Source organism: Schistocerca cancellata, chromosome 11 (genome assembly GCF_023864275.1).
Source record: "Schistocerca cancellata isolate TAMUIC-IGC-003103 chromosome 11, iqSchCanc2.1, whole genome shotgun sequence".
Taxonomy (NCBI): Eukaryota; Metazoa; Arthropoda; class Insecta; order Orthoptera; family Acrididae; genus Schistocerca; species Schistocerca cancellata.
Window position 1 is genome coordinate 25,652,614 of NC_064636.1, and position 20,963 is coordinate 25,673,576.

At 44.9% G+C, this 20,963-nt stretch overlaps 1 protein-coding gene across 2 annotated transcripts in view; it reads left to right on the top strand.

The window, feature by feature from the left end:
- The first annotated feature begins 1,803 nt into the window (after positions 1–1,803).
- The window catches only part of LOC126108127 (immunoglobulin domain-containing protein oig-4-like), a 75,722-nt gene continuing 56,562 nt past the window's right edge, over positions 1,804–20,963 (top strand). For both annotated transcript variants that reach the window (XM_049913378.1, XM_049913379.1), the window contains exon 1: positions 1,804–1,972. The gene's annotated coding sequence lies outside the window, so the exon portion shown is untranslated. The remainder of the gene's footprint in view (positions 1,973–20,963) is intronic.

Below are 20,963 nucleotides of genomic sequence, written 5' to 3' on the forward strand. Positions count from 1 at the left end.
GGTAGAGCACTTGCCTGCGAAAGGCAAAGGTCCCGAGTTCGAGTCTCGGTCGGGCACACAGTTTTAATCTGCCAGGAAGTTTCATATCAGCGCACACTCCGCTGCAGAGTGAAAATCTCATTCTGGAAACATCCCCCAGGCTGTGGCTAAGCCATGTCTCCGCAGTATCCTTTCTTTCAGGAGTGCTAGATCTGCAAGGTTCGCAGGAGAGCTTCTGTAAAGTTTGGAAGGTAGGAGACGAGGTACTGGCAGAAGTAAAGCTGTGAGGACCGGGCGTGAGTCGTGCTTCGGTGGCTCAGATGGTAGAGCACTTGCCTGCGAAAGGCAAAGGTCCCGAGTTCGAGTCTCGGTCGGGCACACAGTTTTAATCTGCCAGGAAGTTTCATATCAGCGCACACTCCGCTGCAGAGTGAAAATCTCATTCTGGAAACATCCCCCAGGCTGTGGCTAAGCCATGTCTCCGCAGTATCCTTTCTTTCAGGAGTGCTAGATCTGCAAGGTTCGCAGGAGAGCTTCTGTAAAGTTTGAAAGGTAGGAGACGAGGTACTGGCAGAAGTAAAGCTGTGAGGACCGGGCGTGAGTCGTGCTTCGGTAGCTCAGTCCCTCGACTATTATTCTTACATAGAAATTGAACACTTTAAAATGAGACAACATTGTGACTAAATGGTTCAAATGGCTCTGAGCACTATGGGACTCAACTGCTGTGGTCATAAGTCCCCTAGAACTTAGAACTACTTAAACCTAACTAACCTAAGGACAACACACAACACCCAGCCATCACGAGGCAGAGAAAATCCCTGACCCCGCCGGGAATCGAACCCAGGAACCCGGGCGTGGGAAACGAGAACGCTACCGCACGACCACGAGATGCGGGCAACATTGTGACTACAGGAGGATATTTGGAAATATGCTGAACAACATAATTAATGGTTAAATGCTTCAAATACAATATTTCGGATAGCAGAGGTTGCCAGTGACCTGTATGCATGAATCCCATTTGCTTCCTGGGACTATAGTACTTGTCGGAAATTTACGATACTGTTCAGATGTTCACCAATGCAGAAGGCATTTTTTCTTTCCCATTTTCGTTTTCACATTTCCCTTCTCTCGCAGAGCAGCGGAGCCAGTTTCCTTCAATTATGAAGTGATAGTGTTTTGTGCACCATAAAAATTTCTGTTTACTACTTGGCTCAAAAAAAAAAAAAAAGGAAAAAAAGTGGTCTAGGGGTATTAAAAAAAAGTGGTATAGGGGTAGCGTCTTAAAAAAAAGGGGGGTAGGGTCTAAAAAAAAAGGAGATGGTAGAGCACTTGCCCGCGAAAGGCAAAGGTCCCGAGTTCGAGTCTCGGTCGGGCGCACAGTTTTAGTCTGCCAGGAAGTTTCATATCAGCGCACACTCCGCTGCAGAGTGAAAATCTCATTCTAGATTTTCACTGGTTTATTGCTTTATTTAATAAGAAGTGCTGTATGTTGTCTCGGGTGCTTGTTTCCTGAGACTAGTATGACCTGCCCTTCCTAGTTCAGATCCTGGGTACGCCCTTGGATTGAGAGCCGCCTCTTCGCGTCGCGCGTATTCTGTAGCAGGCTGTACGTGTCTGTTTAATAGGCGAGGGAGGGATTGGCACCATTGGCCAACGCCGCAATCGGCGAGCGGTTGAGCAAGGCCTCCAACGACGAACTTCCCGTCACATCGGCCGGGGCTCCCCCCTCCCTTCCTCCCGCCCCTCCTCCGTCTCCCTCATCGCTCCCCCCTCCACCCGTCACCGCGCTCCGCGCCCGCCAGAGGAAAAATCCCACCGCCCCGTGGAGCGGCTGCTAGCTGCTAGTCGGTCTCACGTTGCTGCAAAACGCCGCCGGGAGGCCCGCAGCTGAAGCACTCTCCTGCCACACACCGCGGCCGCATCAAGGACGCCCCGAGAACCGACCAGCCGTCTCTCACTCTCTCGCTCACTTCCCCCCCACCCACACGACACGGTAAGTACCACGGTGGGAAATTTGTGGGGAAAGAAGAAAAAAAAATTGTTGTCAGGGAACAGCTGTCTTGTTGGAGACTGCATAAACTCGTTCCCCGCTCCACATTTGACGTTCGATCACTGGACCTCTCATCTAATGTCAAATTGTCCAACGGTACAGATGACATGGTAACTGGGCGAAACTGAGCGAACGTTGGCAACCGTGTATTAGAGGAAGTACGAGGCGTGTTTTTTAAGTAACTACAGTTCTGAAATTATAAAAAGACCTGCTAAGATATGTCGATAATTTTATTTTTACATGAAAGCCTCTACCTTAATCTACATTTCTACATAATTTCCGTCAATACTGATGCACTTGTCGTAACGTTGTACCAGTTTTTGAATGTTGCTGTTGTGGTCTTCAGTCCTGAGACTGGTTTGATGCAGCTCTCCGTGCTACTCTATCCTGTGCAAGCTATTTCATCTCCCATTACTTACAGCAACCTACATCCTTCGGAATTTGCTTACTGCACTCATCTCTTGCTCTATCTCTACGACTTTCGCCTTCCACTCTTCCCTCAAATACTCAATTGGTGATCCCTTGATGCCTCAGAACATGTCCTACCAACCAATCCCTTCTTCTTGTCAAGTTCTGCCACTCTCTTCTCCCCAATTCTATTCAATACCTCCTCATTAGTTATGTGATCCACCATCTAATCTTCAGCATTTTTTTTGTACCACCACATTTCGAAAGCTTCTATTCTCTTCTTGACCAAACTACTTACCGTCCATGTTTCACTTCCATATATGGCTACACTCCATACAAATACTTCCAGAAACGACTTCCTGACACTTAAATCTATACTCGATGTTAACAAATTTCTCTTCTTCAGAAACACTTTCCTTGCCATTGCCAGTCTACATTTTATATCCTCTCTATTTCGACCATCTCCAGTTGTTTTGCTCCCCAAATAACAAAACTCATTTACCACTTTAAGTGTCTCATTTCCTAATCTAATTCCCTCAGCATCATCTGACTTAATTCGACTACATTCCATTATCCTTGTTTTGCTTTTGTTGACGTTCATCTTATATCCTCCTTTCAAGACACTGTCCATTCTGTTCAACTGCTCTTCCAAGTCCTTTGCTGTCTCTGACAGAATTACAATGTCATCGGCGAACCTCAAAGTTTTTATTTCTTTTCCGTGGATTTTAATACCTACTCCGAATTTTTCTATTGTTCCCTTTACTGCTTGCTCAATATACAGAGTGAATAACATCGGGGAGAGGCTACAACCCTGTCTCACTCCCTTCCCAACCACTGCTTCCCTTTCATGCCCCTCGACTCTTATAACTGCCGTCTGGTTTCTGTACAAATTGTAGATAGCCTTTCACTCCCAGTATTTTACCCCTGCCACCTTCAGAATTTGAAAGAGAGTATTCCAGTCAACATTGTCAAAAGCTTTCTCTAAGTCTACAAATGCTAGAAACGTTGTTTGCCTTTCCTTAATCTATTTTCTAAGATAAGTCGTAGGGTCAGTATTGCCTCACATGTTCCAACTTTTCTATGGAATCTAAACTGGTCTTCTCCGAGGTTGGCTTCTACTAGTTTTTCCATTCGTCTGTAAAGAATTCGCGTTAGTATTTTGCAGCGGTGACTTATTAAACTGATAGTTCGGTAGTTTTTGCATCTGTAAAGACCTGCTTTTTTTGGGATTGGAATTATTATATTCATCTTGAAGTCTGAGGGTATTTCGCCTGTCTCATACATTTTGTTCACCAGATGGTAGAGTTTTGTCCGGACTGGCTCTCCCAACACCGCCAGTAATTCTATTGGAATATTGTCTACTCCCGGGGCCTTGTTTCGACTCAGGTCTTCGAATACCCTCCTCATAGAAGTCTCCCGCCTGACTTGTTAACCACTGCATCACCACTGTTTTGACTTCGTCATCGTCTCGAAGACGCTGACCGCCCAGGTGTTTCTTCAAGTGCAGGGACAGATGGTAGTCACTGGGCGCAAGATCAGGGCTGTACGGAGGATGATCTAGAGTTTCCCATCGAAAAGTTGTGATGAGATCTTTGGTCTGATTCGCCACATGCGGACGGGCTTTGCCTTGCAGCGAAACGGTGCCCTTGCTCAACTTCTATGGACTGTTGCTTCGATTCTGGTGTGACGTAGGCCACCCGTGTTTCATCGCCCGTAACAATTTGGCTTAAGAAATCATCACCGTCGTTGTGGTACCGCTTGAGGAAAGTCAATGCACTGTCTAAACATTTGGTTTTGGGCACATCCGTCAACATTTTCGGTACTCAACGCGCGTATAATTTTCGGTAATTATAGTGCTCGGTCACAATGCCGTACAATACACTACGAGAAACATTAGGAAAGTCATTCCGCAAGGAGGAAACCGTAAAGCATCTGTTTTCTCTCACCCTATTGTCCACTTCCTGCACCAAACTTTCGTTAACGACCGAAGGACACCCATTCCGTCGTTCATCATGCACATTTGTGCGGCCATCTTTAAATGTACTCACCCACTTTCTTCCATTCCATCACTCATAATGTTTTCTCCATAAACTGCACAGATCTCAAGATGAATATCGATCGCTTTTAGGCCTCCAGAACTAAGAAATCTTATAACAGGCCGTACTTCACAGTCGGCGGGACTCGCGATTATCGGAGGCATCTCAAACACTCAGTACACAGCGTAAACAGGGAAGAATCAGACTGTAATGGCGGCAGTACGTAGATTAAGGTACAGGCTTTCATGTGAAAATAAAATTATTGAGATATCTTAACACGTCTTTTTTTAATTTCATAACGGTATTTACTTAAGAAACACGCCTCCTACTATAATTAGGATTTTAAAAAAATACCGCGTGGACTTAATTTTTTATTTAGTTCATTTTATTTATTTATTCGAGTCCTCGGTCTTGTGACTGGTTTGATGTGGCCGCCATGAAATTCGCTTCTGCACCAACCTCTTCATCTCAGAGAAGCAACTGCACTCTACATCCTCAGTTATCTGCTGGATGAAATCCCAGTCTCTGTCTTCCTCTACAGTTTTTGCCCTCTACAGCTCCCTCTAGTACGAGAGTGGTTTGAAAAGTTCTCAGAACGTGCAATGTCTCTTGCAGCGGTCTCTCCGCGATATTTACAGAAATTTTATAAATTATATAACTCAGTACATATCTCGAAATATCTCTTCTTATCTTACCGATTCCTAAACTTTAATATACGATGATTACCAAAGCAAAGTAGTTTCAAGCCTTCGACCATAAATATAATAGACTGGCCCTGACGTCATTTTCGTGGCTCCAACATCTCTGGTCTAAAGTCACGTGAATGTTGGCAAAACATGGTTGTTTCGTGTTGCGCTTATGGCTGTACTCAGCGTTTTGTCGGGGAAATGGCTTTACATTTCACGTGTAAGTGTTTCTATGATAGTGCAGATGCGTTTATTGAAATCTGCTGAAGTGACTTTTATATGTTTTTTACGCTTGAAATTGAGTATCACGTAAATTAAAGTGTTGAAAGCGATGCCTGTAAAGTCAGACCCATTTTACATTTTGGAAAGTATCTGTGATAATTCGGTTACAGAAGTAAGTATAATCGTTTCTCGTTCCTAGTCGTAGGTCCCGTGAGGATGAAAACCGAAGGCAGCTTTGGATACAGGCCCTGAAACGGAAAAACTTTAAGCCGTTTGCACATACGCGCCTTTGCTCGAAGCACTTCGCGGAGAAGTGTTTTGATAGGTTAGTTATTATGTACAATGTATATCTATAATTTGTATTTACAGTGTCTGTCATTTTTAAACCTAGGCTCCAAAATTATTTTCTGAAACTGCAAAGACTCATCTTTCATCTAAAATATCATTTTTTTTAAACTGTTAGTTTAAACTTTTGTAAAAATAGTGGGAACCGAATCTTTGAAGTGCACCTAAAACTGATACTCTAAAATGGACCTGCTCCTAAAGTAAACAATTTTGACACCTATAGTTGACATAATTCCCATAGCCAATTTCTTTCATAAGTGACTAGAACTCGAAACGTTGCGAATACAATGTTTAAAGTTTTGACACGAGCCCACTCTTACTGTTTAAAAGAATTTTAGCGAAGTTTATAGTAATTTCGTCCCGCTGCCCACCAGAGTGGCGTTCGATGTATTTGTTAGATTTTGTAAATGGTACTTTGAACAAATCCAGGTCAAATGTAGTTCTGGCATAATTTTTCACAAATAAAAAAGTAGTTTTTGTTGGAAGCGTTTGGCAGTCAATTGAGAAATGTGGGGAAAATCCGATACAAACATAGGATCGCAGACCGCTGAATTGAAATCCCGCCACGTTTTGCCAACAGTCACATGGTTTATGTTGGAGCCACACCAGCCTCATAGCTTCTGCACAGCAAGGCCAGTCTACTAGTATCTATGGTCGAAGTTTCAAGCCCTATTATTCCTTGGAGCGTCCATTTACTCCATGGAATAGCTTCTCTGCTATCTATGTTTTCTGTTATGAAAAGAATGAAGGAATTCTTGCGGATTAGTCGTGAAAGAAGGAGGATGTATATGTATGTATTGTTGAGCTAGTCGCCATCTTGATGAGATTCTGTATGAGAAGGAATTTAATACATGAACTAAACTAAGGTAAGTGTGTTCGCGTGTTATTTAACTGATTACTATTGACAGTGTCTGCTTACTACGCTGTGTTGCACGGGATGAGTGGGGAACGTCTGATTTACACTGGAAGAACCTGCCGTTTTGTATGCTCACGATATCCAGTTCATTACTTTCAATAAATGGGCTAACACGGTCTTACCAGCAGATCACCGGTCTTCCCCATGTGATCACCGAAAGTTAATAATTATTAAAAATGTTTTCAGAAGATCGACTGACAATTTTCGTCGCACCGTGACTTCGAAATTCCTTCACTGCCTTGTGGAATTTAAGTTAAGCTCAATTTAATCAGGATAGAACAGTATTGAACTGTGTGAATGTGATAAGCCTGCTTTGTGAATGAAAATTCCCTTAATATACGCATGTTTTTTACTATCCTGATCAGTGAAGCTAAATCAGGCCGGTGTGAGAGAGGTTTTTAAATTTTAGATCCCACAAAAATATTAAAAACGGAATATAAAAACAGTAATTACATTACTGAAACTTTTTTATTTTTCGACGTAGTCTCCTTATAGATTAACGCAATTGGTCGAACGATGTTCCAGTGCCTTGATGCCATCTCGAAAATGAGTTTCCTCCAGGCCAGCAAAACAGTTGTCAACTCAGGCAACCAGTTCTTCGTTTGAAGTGAATTCTCGTCCACCAAGAAAAATTTTCAGTTTTGGGAAGAGGTGGAAGTCTGACGGAGCCATATGAGGTAAACAAGGCGGGTGTGGCAACAATTCATATCTTAGTTCGTGTGATTTTACCATAACGATGGCACATGCGTAAGGGCGCGCATTGTCTTGATGGAAGATGAATTGCTAAACCTGGCCTTTTTTCGCGTATCTTTTGTTGCTATTTGCCCAGGAGGTTAGCATAGTATTCTTCAGTAATTGCCCAGTGGGGGAGATAATCTACAAACAGAATCCCCCTCACATCCCGGAACACTGATACCATGGTCTTTATACCGTCGAAGGAATTGTCTTTGCTTTCACTGATGGCAGAGAATCAGCGTGTTTCCACTGCTTTGACTGTTGTCTTGTCACTGGCGTTTAGTAGTGCACCCAAGTTACATCTGTGGTCACAAACTGGCGCAAAGAAGCTTGTTCGTTTCTCCTAAAATGGGCCAAACATTGTTCCGATACGTCCGTTCTCGTGCGTTTTCGACCCAGCGTCGAGAGTCACGGCATCCATCTTGCAGATAATTTTTTTTCATTTCTAATTCTTCAGTTGAAATGTGATATACCCTTTCAGATGACATCTGGCAAGCGTGAGCAATTTCACGCACTTTTATTCGCCGATCCTCCGTGACCATTTTGTGGACTTTTGCAATGATTTCTGGAATAGTGACACATCTTGGCCGACCACTGAGCGGATCATCATCTAAGCTCTCGCGACCAAATTTAAAATTCATTTGTCCAAATTCAAATGGTTCAAATGGCTCTGAGCACTATGCGACTTAACTTCTGAGGTCATCAGTCGCCTAGAACTTAGAACTAATTAAACCTATCTAACCTAAGGACATCACACACATCCATGCCCGAGGCAGGATTCGAACCTGCGACCGTAGCGGTCACTCGGTTCCAGACTGTAGCGCCTAGAACCGCACGGCCACTCCGGCCGGCTTCATTTGTCCACTTGGCAACAGTTGAATATGAAGAAGTGTCCCCCAGTGTATTCTGGAAATCGGCACGGATGTCCTTTGCTTTCACACCTTTCTTTACGAAGTACTTAATCACTGCTCAAATCTCGATTTTTTCCGTCTTCGCAAATCACTACGCGGGAACAACAACAACAGAGCCACGTCGCCGCCACAGCTCTCTTCCAAGAGCACTGACGGGGCATCAAAGTTGCCGTTGCATAATATGTAAAGTCGCTAGCCGGTGTTAGAAAAATCCGCTAGATATGTAAAATGACGGTCACTAAAAATCCGCTAGAAGTCGCTAAACTTTCTTAAGGGCAAAGATATGTCGGCAGGCGGGGTGGAGGATTGTATTTATTTGTCGGCCGGTGTGACCGAGCGGTTCTAGGGGCTTCAGCCTGGAACCGCGCGACCGCTACCGTCGCGGGTTTGAATCCTGCCTCGGGCATGGATGTGTGTGATGTCCTTAGGTTAGTTAGATTTAAGTAGTTCTAAGATCTAGGGGACTGATGACCTCAGATGTTAAGTCCCATAGTGCTGAGAGCCATTTGAACCATTTTTTTTATATTTATTTTCAGCTCTTGGTTATTGCCAGACAATAGTGTACTACAACGCTTACAACATATTTTTAATGGTCATGTTTTGCTTTTATTCCAGCGATATTTTAGAAACTTGGTATGAAACACTACAGATCACATTAATTTATTGATAAATGGTACGAAAGTTTATTATTTTCAACAACAAAATTAGTCTAACATGTGCACAGTTACAAAAATTTGAAAAAAATTAAATTTGAAAACGAAGCCATTAAATGTTCTACTCAATCGAAATTATTCGTGTCTCAAGCTTCTGATCTGAAAAGACAACATGAAAAGTATGCTTTTAGCCATTAAAATTCTGTAGTTGTAACTATGTACATGAGATTATTAATAAAATAAAATACATACACTGTGACATTTTAAACGTGTTACATTGAAAGCCCAAGTAATGTAGCTACTCATAATTCCAACTTTTATTATGAGACAAACCCTGAAATCGCGGAAAACATAGGCTGTTTCACATAGAAAGACCTGATGTGTTGGCAAATGTGCCAACACCTTGTAGACAGAGGAGGCCGAAATGCACGCTATCTAACGCAGACGGGCGTGAAGTCTGGAACAGGATACGTATGAATGCATTAAAGAAAAGTACGTAGCTTCTGTTTACTTAACTTTAATTCATCCTTGTGGTACATCGCTCTTGACTATACAAATGAGACTCTCTCCAGATATGGTTAATGGCGCCTTGCTAGGTCGTAGCCATGGACTTAGCTGAAGGCTATTCTAACTGTCTCTCGGCAAATGAGAGAAAGGCTTCGTCAGTGTAGTCGCTAGCAAAGTCGTCGTACAACTGGGGCGAGTGCTAGTCCGCCTCTCTAGACCTGCCATGTGGTGGCGCTCGGTCTGCAAATACTGACTGTGGCGACACGCGGGTCCAACATGTACTAATGGACCGCGGCCGATTTAAAGCTACCAACTAGCAAGTGTGGTGTCTGGCGGTGACACCACAAGACCAATGCCACTCAAAAAATATATGGAATAGCTAATTTTTTGCGATTTCACGGCTGGTCCCATAGCAGATGTTGTTCGCAATGATGAGTAACTTCGATTCGACTTTTTATGCAACATGTCACGATGTATATATTACGCTGCACTTTCATGAAATAAAATATAATTATTAGCTGAATCCTTTTAACTAAATTTCAAAATCATGTAAGAAGACTCCAGGATCATCAATTGCGCTAACTGAAGAAGTTGAAGCCTCTCCAGTTTCTCTTGGCCTTCCTTTGTCGACTTGGTTAATAACATCTTTTGGGAGATCATAAGTCGAGCAACTCATGTTTTTAATCTTGAGTCGGTTTCTGATGAGAAGAAGAGAATTTACAGTTTGTTCAGAAAGTCTGTTCCGAAGCTTATTTTTCACAATATTCATGGAGCTAAACACTCATTCTACTTCGGCGTTTGAAAGTTCAAATGGTTCAAATGGCTCTTAGCACTATGGGACCTAACATCTGAGGTCATCAGTCCCCTAGAACTTAGAACTACTTAAACCTAACTAACCTAAGGACATCACACACATCCATGCCCGAGGCAGGATTCGAGCTGCGGACGTAGCGGTCGCGCGGTTCCAGACTGAAGCGCCTAGAACCGCTCGGCCACAACGGCCGGCTACGCTTCTCCGTCAGCTTTTTGAGTACTGCTGAGCGGTCTGGGATCATTTCCAGATAGGATTAAGAGAGTTCAAAAAAGTACATTACGCTTTGTATAAATCGCAAAGTAGGGAAAGTGCATCACTGGCCTGGTACAGGATTCGGGGTGGACATCGTTAAAACAAAGGCGTTTTAGTTGGGGCGGAAACTTCTCACGAAATTTGAATCGCCAATATCCTCCTTCGAACGTGAAATTATTTTGTTGACGCCGACATACTTAGGGAAGAACGATCATCATAATAAAATAAGGGAAATAAGAGCTCGTACGCAAAGGTATAGCTGTTCATCCCTTCTGCGAGCTGTTCGAGATTGGGATAATACAGAATTATTGTGAAGATTGTTCGAGGAACTCTTTTGTAGGCACTTGAGTGTGACTTGCGCAGTATCCATGTACACTATGTTATCAAAGTATCCTGACACACAAAAAACATATACAGGGTGATTCAAAAAGAATACCACAACTTTAAAAATGTGTATTTAATGAAAGAAACATAATATAACCTTCTGTTATACATCATTACAAAGAGTATTCAAAAAGGTTTTCTTTCACTCAAAAACAAGTTCAGAGATGTTCAATATGGCCCCCTCCAGACACTCGAGCAATATCAACCCGATACTCCAACTCGTTCCACACTCTCTGTAGCATATCAGGCGTAACAGTTTGGATAGCTGCTGTTATTTCTCGTTTCAAATCATCAATGGTGGCTGGGAGAGGTGGCCGAAACACCATATCCTTAACATACCCCCATAAGAAAAAATCGCAGGGGGTAAGATCAGGGCTCCTTGGAGGCCAGTGATGAAGTGCTCTGTCACGGGCTGCCTGGCGGCCGATCCATCGCCTCGGGTAGTTGACGTCCAGGTTTCATAACTAACCTTTTTCGTAGGACTCTCCATACAGTTGATTGTGGAATTTGCAGCTCTCTGCTAGCTCTGCGAGTCGATTTTCCTGGGCTGCGAACAAATGCTTGCTGGATGCGTGCTACATTTTCATCACTCGTTCTCGGCCGTCCAGAACTTTTCTCTTTGCACAAACACCCATTCTCTGTAAACTGTTTATACGAGCGTTTAATACACCACCTATCAGGAGGTTTAACACCATACTTCGTTCGAAATGCACGCTGAACAACTGTCGTCGATTCACTTCTGCCGTACTCAACAACACAAAAAGCTTTCTGCTGAGCGGTCGCCATCTTAGCATCAACTGACGCTGACGCCTAGTCAACAGCACCTGAAGCGAACAAATGTACAACTAAATGAAACTTTATAGCTCCCTTAATTCGCCGACAGATAGTGCTTAGCTCTGCCTTTTGTCGTTGCAGAGTTTTAAATTCCTAAAGTTGTGGTTTTCTTTTTGAATCACCCTGTATTTTTCATGTCAGGTGCACTGTGCTGCCACCTACTGCCTGGTACTCCATACCAGCGACCTCAGTAGTCATCAGACGTCGCGAGAGAGCAGAATGGGGCGCTCTGCACAACTCACAGACTTCGATCGTGGTCAGGTGATTGGGTGTCACTTGTGTCATACGTCTGTACGCGAGATTTCCACACTCCTAAACATCCCTAGGCCCACTGTTTGCGATGTGATGGTGAAGTCGAAACGTGAAGGGACACGTGCTGCACAAAATCGTACAGGCCGACCTCGTCTGTTGATTGACAGAGACCGCCGACAGTTGAAGAGGGTAGTAATGTGTAATAGGCTGACATCTATCCAGACCATGACACAGAAATTCCAGACAGCACCAGGATCCACTGCAAGTACTATGACAGATAGGGCGGAGGTGAGAACACTTGGATTTCACGGTCGAGCGGCTGCTCATAAGTCACACATTACGCCGGTAAATGCCAAAAGACGCCTCGCTTGGTGTAAGGAGGGTAAACATTGGACGATTGAACAGTGGAAAAACGTTGAGTGGAGTGACAAATGGCTCTGAGCACTGTGGGACTCAACTGCTGTGGTCATCAGTCCCCTAGAACTTAGAACTACTTAAACCTAACTAACCTAAGGACAGCACACAACACCCAGCCATCACGAGGCAGAGAAAATCCCTGACCCCGCCGGGAATCGAACCCGGGAACCCGGGCGTGGGAAGCGAGAACGCTACCGCACGACCACGAGATGCGAGCGAGTGGAGTGACGAATCATAGTACACAACGTGGCGATCCGATGGCAGGGTGTGGGTATGGCGAATGCACGGTGAAAGTTATCTACCAACAGTAAAATTCGGAGGCGGTGGTGTTATGGTGTGGTCCTGTTTTCCATGGAGGGGGCTTGCACCCCTAGTTGTTTTGCGTGGCACTATCACAGCACAGACCTACATTGATGTTTTAAGCACTTTCTTGCTTCCCACTGTTGAAGAGCAATTGGGGGATGGCGATTGCCTTTTTGAACACGATCGAACACCTGTTCGTAATGCACAGCCTGTGGCGGAGTGGTTACACGACAATAACATTCCTGTAATGGACTGTCCTGCACAGAGGCCTGACCTGAATCCTATAGAACACTTCTGGGATGTTTTGGAACGCCGACTTCGTGCCAGGCCTCACCGACCGACATCGATACCTCTCCTCAGTGCAGCACTCCGTGAAGAATGGGCTGCCATTCCCCAAGAAACCTTCCAGCACCTGACTGAACGTATGCTTGCGAGAGTGGAAGCTGTCATCAAGGCTAAGGGTGGGCCAACACCGTATTGAATTCCAGTAATACCGATGGAGGGTACCACGAACTTGTAAGTCATTTTCAGCCAGGTGTCCGGGTACTTTTGATCACATAGTGTAGATGCAGATGTAGAGTGGATTCGTTCGAGACACACCTCTGGTCTTATGGTCTGGGGTGCGGTAATCCGCAACTCTCGTTCACCTTTGGTTTTTCTGTAGAGGGCGCAAACGAGCGCTCGCTACGTGCAGAAAGTTGCTGGAGCTGTTCTTTCGCCATCCTTTTAAAACGGAGGTGGTTTGTTGTTCCAAAAGGATAATGCTCAAGCACACACTGCCCGAGAAAGTGAACGTGCTGTGTAGAGATGGGCAAACTCGTTCATCCTTGGGAACTAGTTCACTGCTGATCGTTCTTTTTTGGTAACCGTTCATTTGCGCTTAGTATACGAGGTGTGGCTAGAAAAAAACCGGACTAGTACTGGTGAAACAATAAAACGAATGCAATAAGGCTGAAAGTCGCGTGGCCTGTCACGTGACTCTCGCTCCGCCTACTGCTCGAGTTTCATCTGCCTCCTGCACTCACTCTGCCCGTGGCGTCTGTTTTAAGTAGTTGACGTTTTGTCTGTGCGTCGGAAAATGTTGAGTGTACAGAAAGAACAGCGTGTTAACATCAAATTTTGTTTCAAACTAGGAAAATCTCCAAGTGAGACGTTTGTAATGTTACAACAAGTGTATGGCGATGATTGTTTATCGCGAACACGAGTGTTTGAGTGGTTTAAACGATTTAAAGATGGCCGCGAAGACACCAGTGATGACACTCGCACTGGCAGACCATTGTCAGCAAAAACTGATGCAAACATTGAAAAAATCGGTAAACTTGTTCGACAAGATCGCTGCTCTGCTCTGATTGTTAAACGGCCATTGATATGCCCTATTGTTATCTGAAAAGACGTACCTATTACATACGACGTACTTTTTATGTAATTTACGTAACTATAAAATACTTTTTGATTACCGGTCGTGGACGCTGAATAGCCAGACCCATGTGCAAGAACAGTTTGGAACACATGTAAAATGGGCGAGCGCAGTGAACGAAACGAACAACCTGGATACTGCACTGACTTGCAGCAGCCGGCAGTGGAACTGAGACAGGTGGTCCTGCGAAGAACGACGAGTGTGGCCGAGGGAGGCCGAGACTGAGGCGAGCACGCGACCCAGGCTGGGACGAGAACTGCCCCAAGTGACCGCCGCGACCGAAGTGAACTATGAAACGATCGTTCCTCGTTCCCAGGAACTATAAGTAGACCGCCGCAACCGAAGTGAACTATGAAACGATCGTTCCTCGTTCCCGGGAACTATAAGTAGACCGCCGCAACCGAAGTGAACTATGAAACGATCGTTCCTCATTCCCGGGAACTATAAGTAGACCGTCGCGACCGAAGTGAACTATGAACCAATCGTTCCTCGTTCCTGGGAACTATAAGTAGACTGCCGGGACCGAAGTGAACTATGAATCGAACGTTCCACGTTCCCAGGAACTATAAGTAGACCGCCATAACCATAAGGAGACTGCCGCGACCGAAGTGAACTATGAACCGATCGTGCCTCATTCCCGGTAACCATAAGTAGACTGCCACGACCGAAGTGAACTATGAAACGATCGTTCCTCATTCCCGGGAACTATAAGTAGACCGTCGCGACCGAAGTGAACTATGAACCAATCGTTCCTCGTTCCTGGGAACTATAAGTAGACTGCCGGGACCGAAGTGAACTATGAATCGAACGTTCCACGTTCCCAGGAACTATAAGTAGACCGCCATAACCATAAGGAGACTGCAACGACCGAAGTGAACTATGAACCGATCGTTCCTCGTTCCCAGTAACTATAAGTAGACTGCCACGACCGAAGTGAATTATGAAACGATCATTCCTCATTCCCGGTAACTATAAGTAGACCGCCGCAACCGAAGTGAACTATGAACCGAACGTTCCACGTTCCCAGGAACTATAAGTAGACCGCCATAACCATAAGGAGACTGCCGCGACCGAAGTGAACTATGAACCGATCGTTCCTCATTCCCGGTAACCATAAGTAGACTGCCACGACCGAAGTGAACTATGAAACGATCGTTCCTCATTCCCGGGAACTATAAGTAGACCGTCGCGACCGAAGTGAACTATGAACCAATCGTTCCTCGTTCCTGGGAACTATAAGTAGACTGCCGGGACCGAAGTGAACTATGAATCGAACGTTCCACGTTCCCAGGAACTATAAGTAGACCGCCATAACCATAAGGAGACTGCCGCGACCGAAGTGAACTATGAACCAATCGTTCCTCGTTCCCGGTAACTATAAGTAGACTGCCACGACCGAAGTGAACTATGAAACGATCGTTCCTCGTTCCCGGGAACTATAAGTAGACCGTCGTGACCGAAGTGAACTATGAACCGATCGTTCCTCGTTCCTGGGAACTATAAGTAGATCGCCGAGACCAAAGTCAACCATGAACCAATCGTTCCTTCGGATTCGTTCCTCAGTCCTTTCGTTCAGCGTGGTGAACCGTTCCTTTGCACCAGTTCGTTCGCAAACTACCCATCTCTAGTGCTGTGCAAGACGCACAGCAACTTCCCTGGCCTGTACGATCTCTGGACTTGTCATCTGCCAATCACGTGTGGGATACGATGGGACGAGAAGTTACTTGTGTCACTGGTCAAGCGACAACTCTTATAGGAGTACGTAAACACGTCGAACATGCGTGGCGTAACGTATCCCAGGAAAGTATTCCCCGGCTACACGATCGACATGATGCCAGAGCCTCCATTGCCACCCATGGAGACGATACCCGAAACCTCAGAACCGTTTGTGCTATTGATCTGTAAATGTTATCATTTCACGAAATCCACATGGACCGGCCGCTGTGATCGAACGGTTCTAGGCGCTTCAGTCCAGAACCGCGCTGCTGCTATGGTCACAGGTTCGAATCCTGCCTCGGGCATTGTTGTGTGTGATCTCCTTAGGTTAGTTAGGTTTAAGTTTTCTAACAGGGAGCGAAAGGCTATTTACAATTTGTACAGAAACCAGGTGGCAGTTATTAGAGTCGAGGGACATGAAAGGAAAGCAGTGGTTGGGAAGGGAGTGAGACAGGGTTGTAGCCTCTCCCCGATGTTATTAAATCCGTATATTGGGCAAGCAGTATGGAAACAAAAGAAAAATTCGGAGTAGAAATTAAATTCCATAGAAAAGAAATAAAAACTTTGAGGTTCGTTGATGACACCGTAATTCTGTCAGAGACAAATGGTTCAAATGGCTCTGAGCACTATGGGACTTAACATCTATGGTCATCAGTCCCCTAGAACTTAGAACCACTTAAACCTAACTAACCTAAGGACAGCACACAACACCCAGTCATCACGAGGCAGAGAAAATCCCTGACCCCGCCGGGAATCGAACCCGGGAACCCGGGCGTATCAGACACAACAAAGGACCTGGTAGAGCAGTTGAACGGAATGGACAGTGTCTTGAAAGGAGGCTATAAGATGAACATCAACAAAAGCAAAACGAGGATAATGGAATTAAGTCGAATTAAGTCGGGTGATGCTGAGGGAATTAGATTAGGAAATGAGACACTTAAAGTATTAAAGGACTGATGATGGTCGAAGTAGAGAGGATATAAAATGTAGACTGGCAATGGCAAGGAAAGCGTTTCTGAAATAGAGAAATTTGTTAACATCAAGTATTGATTTAAGTGTGAGGAAGACGTTTCTGAAAGTATTTCTATGGAGTGTAGCCATGTATGGAAGTGAAACATGGATGATAAATAGTTTGGACAAGAAGAGAATAGAAGCTTTCGAAATGTGGTGCTACAGAAGAATGCTGAAGATTAGATGGGTAGATCACATAACTAATGAGGAGGTATTGAATAGAATTGGGGAGAAGAGGAGCTTGTGGCACAACTTGACGAGAAGAAGGGACCGGTTGGTAGGACATGTTCTGAGGTATCAAGGGATCACCAGTTTAGTATTGGAGCGCAGCGTGGAGGGTAAAAATCGTAGAGACCAAGAGAAGAATACACTAAGCAGATTCAGAAGGATGTAGGTTGCAGTAGGTACTGGGAGATGAAGATCTTGTATAGGATAGAGTAGCATGGAGAGCTGCATCAAACCAGTCTCAGGAATGAAGACCACAACAACAACAACAAGAAGTCTAGGGGACTGATGGCCTCAGATGTTAAGTCCGATAGTGCTCAGAGCCATTTGTAATCCACAAGAACCGTTGCAACAATAAAGCTTAAGTAAACTGGCAGCCTCTAAAAGTGTGTACCAATTTTTTATCCGGCAGTGTATTTTCTTTATGTGGTCATTGAACTTCGCGTCGAAACTCTGACGTATTTTACGGAAGGCACTGTTGGCAGTAGTGTAACCGTTTGAAAGGTAGCTCAACTTATTTACACGTGTTTTACTGCAAATACTAGATACGGGTGAAAGGATTAGTTAGTTAGACACGCACCAGAAAACTCTTAGTTTTATAAAATATCCCATGTGTAAAACAGCTCATACGTCTCATTTATGTACAAACCAGTTAAATATTTGACGTCAGCCACGTACAAAGTCTGTTCAAAAAATCTCGGAACTCTGTCCACAAAATTTTTCTACGCTAGCCTTTTACGAGGGTAAGTCAATTATTATCCGGAAAGCAGTTATAAAATTTTATTCGAATCAAATAGGAAACTTAGAAGAACATCATTTTTCGACATAGTCTCCTAGCGTTTTGACGCAGTTGGTCCATCATTGTACAGGCTTCCTGATGCCCTCATAAAGGAAGGTTCTCGGTTGAGCTGCGAGCCAGGAATGCACCGCTTCTTTCGCTGCTTCGTCCGAGGCAAATCGGACGGCCCCTTAACGCCTGTCTGAGTGGACCAAACAAGTGATGATCAGGAGTGTATAGTGTTGTGGATTGGCAAGACAGCCAAGCCACTATGATTGGTAGCCGAAAGGCACGCGTCTAAGCTCACGCAGGCTGGCGTGACGTCTGGAACAGTTATAGGGGTTTATAGTAGGAAGAAAAGTACGTAGCTTCTGGAATACTTAACTTTAATCCATAATTGGTGGACATCGGTCTGACGGTACATGCATCACAAGATAAATAGCAAATGATAATGGCGCCTTGCTAGGTCGTAGCAAATGACGTAGCTGAAGGCTATGCTAACTATCGTCTCGGCAAATGAGAGCGTAATTCGTCAGTGAACCATCCCTAGCAAAGTCGGCTGTACAACTGGGGCGAGTGCTAGGAAGTCTCTCTAGACCTGCCGTGTGGCGGCGCTCGGTCTGCAATCACTGACAGTGGCGACACGCGGGTCCGACGTATACTAACGGACCGCGGCCGATTTAAAGGCTACCACCTAGCAAGTGTGGTGTCTGGTGGTGACACCACATATAGAGGATGAGCCAGTACTTCAAATTTGAGTTTCTGGAGCGTTTCAGCAGTGTGGGCAGCTGTATGTGGACGGGCATTGTTGTGCAACAACACACCACCTTCTGACAGCAGTCCTCGGCGTTTGCTTCGAATTGCAGGCTTTAGCCTTGGAGTAAGCATCTCACTGTAACGTACACTGTTTACTGTTGTGCCCCTTTCCCCGTAATGTTCCAGTACTGGGCCTTGTGCGTTCCAAAGAACCGTTATCGTCAGTTTTTCTGCGCACGGTTGAGTCTTGAACTTTTTCTCGCACGACGAATTTGGATGTTTTCATTCCATACTCTGCCGTTTACTCTCCGGCTCGTAATGATGTATCCACGTTTCGTCACCAGTAATGATCCTATCTAAGAAGTTGTCCCCTCCGTTACCACAGCGATCCAAATGTTTTTTGCAGATGTCCCAGGGCGTTTGTTTACGCAACTGTGGGATTTGTTTTGGAACCCATCTTGCACAAACTTTATGAAACCCAAGTGTGTTGTGGGTGATTTCGTAGGCAGAACCGTGACTAGTTTGCAGACCATGTGCCACTATCGTCAATAGTTAATCGTCTGTGTAAGAGAATCATTTCACGTGAACGCTCAATGGTTTCTTCATTTGTGGCGGTAAACGGTCGTGTAGGTTGCACATTCCTCGACTTGCGCCAAAGGGTGGTTGGGTTCCGGGTTCCGTTGAATAGGTCAGGTGTCCGCTATACGCAGGAGGCGGCTACACGGGTAGCAGGGGCTGTGTGGAGTGGAGTGCGCGGTTTTTTAGGTTAGAGGGTCTCGGGAAAACACAAGAAGGGCTTCAGTCACAAAGGGTGCAGGCTGAACAAAGGAAGAACGTAGATGCAGGTACCATTGGGGTAACAGTTGTAAATTGTCGTAGCTGTGTTGGGAAAGTAGCAGAGCTCCAAGCGCTAATAGAAAGCACTGATGCTCAAATCGTTACAGGCACTGGAAGCTGGCTAAAGCCGGATATGAGCTCAGCCGAAATTTTTGCGAAGAACCTAACCGTGTTCCGAAAGGATAAGCTAAACAAGGTTGGCTGTGGCGTGTTTGTTGCTGTCAGAAGTAGTTTAACTTGTTGCGAAATTGAAGTAGATACTTCCTGTGAGTTATTATGGGCAGAGGTCATTGTTGGCAACCGCAATAAAATAATATTTGGATCCTTTTACTGACCTCCCAATTCAGATGATACAGTTGCTGAAAGGTTCAAAGAAAACTTCAGTTTGATTTCAAACATGTACCCGACTGATACGATGTAAGTTCGTGGTGACTAATTTACCCTCGATATGTTGGCGAAAATACATGTTCAAATCCGGAGGTACGCGTAAAACATCATCCGAAATTGTGCTAAACGCATTCTCTGAAAATTATTTCGAGCAGTTAGTTCGTGAGCCCACGCGAATAGTAGACGGCTGTGAAAACACACTTAACCTCGTAGCAGCAAATAATCCTGAGCTCATAACGAGCATCAAAACCGATTCAGGGATTAGTGAACACAGGGCTGTCGTGGCAAGATTGAATATTGTAATCCCCAAATCCTCGAAAAATATACCTGAATGAGATTTTCACTCTGCAGCGGAGTGTGCGCTGATATGAAACTTCCTGGCAGATTAAAACTGTGTGCCCGACCGAGACTCGAACTCGGGACCTTTGCCTTTCGCGGGCAAGTGCTCTACCATCTGAGCCACCGAAGCACGACTCACTCCCGGTTCTCACAGCAAGTTTCAAAAATATACCTATTCAAAAAAGCAGAGAAAAATTCACTTCACGCCTTCCTGAGAGACAATCTCCACTCATTGCAAATTAATAATACGAGGCGTGTTTTTTAAGTAAGTAGCATTTTGAAACTGAAAAAAAAAGACGGGCTAAGATATCTCAACAATTTTATTTTTACATGAAAGCCCGTACCTTAATCTACTCTTCTACATAATTTCCGTCAATATTGAGGCACTTGTCATAACGTTGTACCAGTTTTTGGATACCCTCCTCACAGAAGCCTGCCGCCTGACTTGTTAACCACTGCATCACCACTGTTTTGACTTCGTCATCGTCTCGAAGAAGCTGACCGCCCGGGAGTTTCTTCAGGTGCAGGAACAGACGGTAGCCACTGGGCGCAAGGTCGGGGCTGTACGGAGGATGATCTAGAGTTTCCCATCGAAAAGTTGTGATGAGATCTTTGGTCTGATTCGCCACATGCGGACGGGCATTGTCTTGCAGCGAAAGAATGCCCTTGCTCAACTTCCGTGGACTGTTGCTTTGATTCTGGTGTGACGTAGGCCACCCGTGTTTCATCGCCCGTAACAATGTGGCTTAAGAAATCATCATCGTCGTTGTGGTACCGCTTGAGGAAAGTCAAT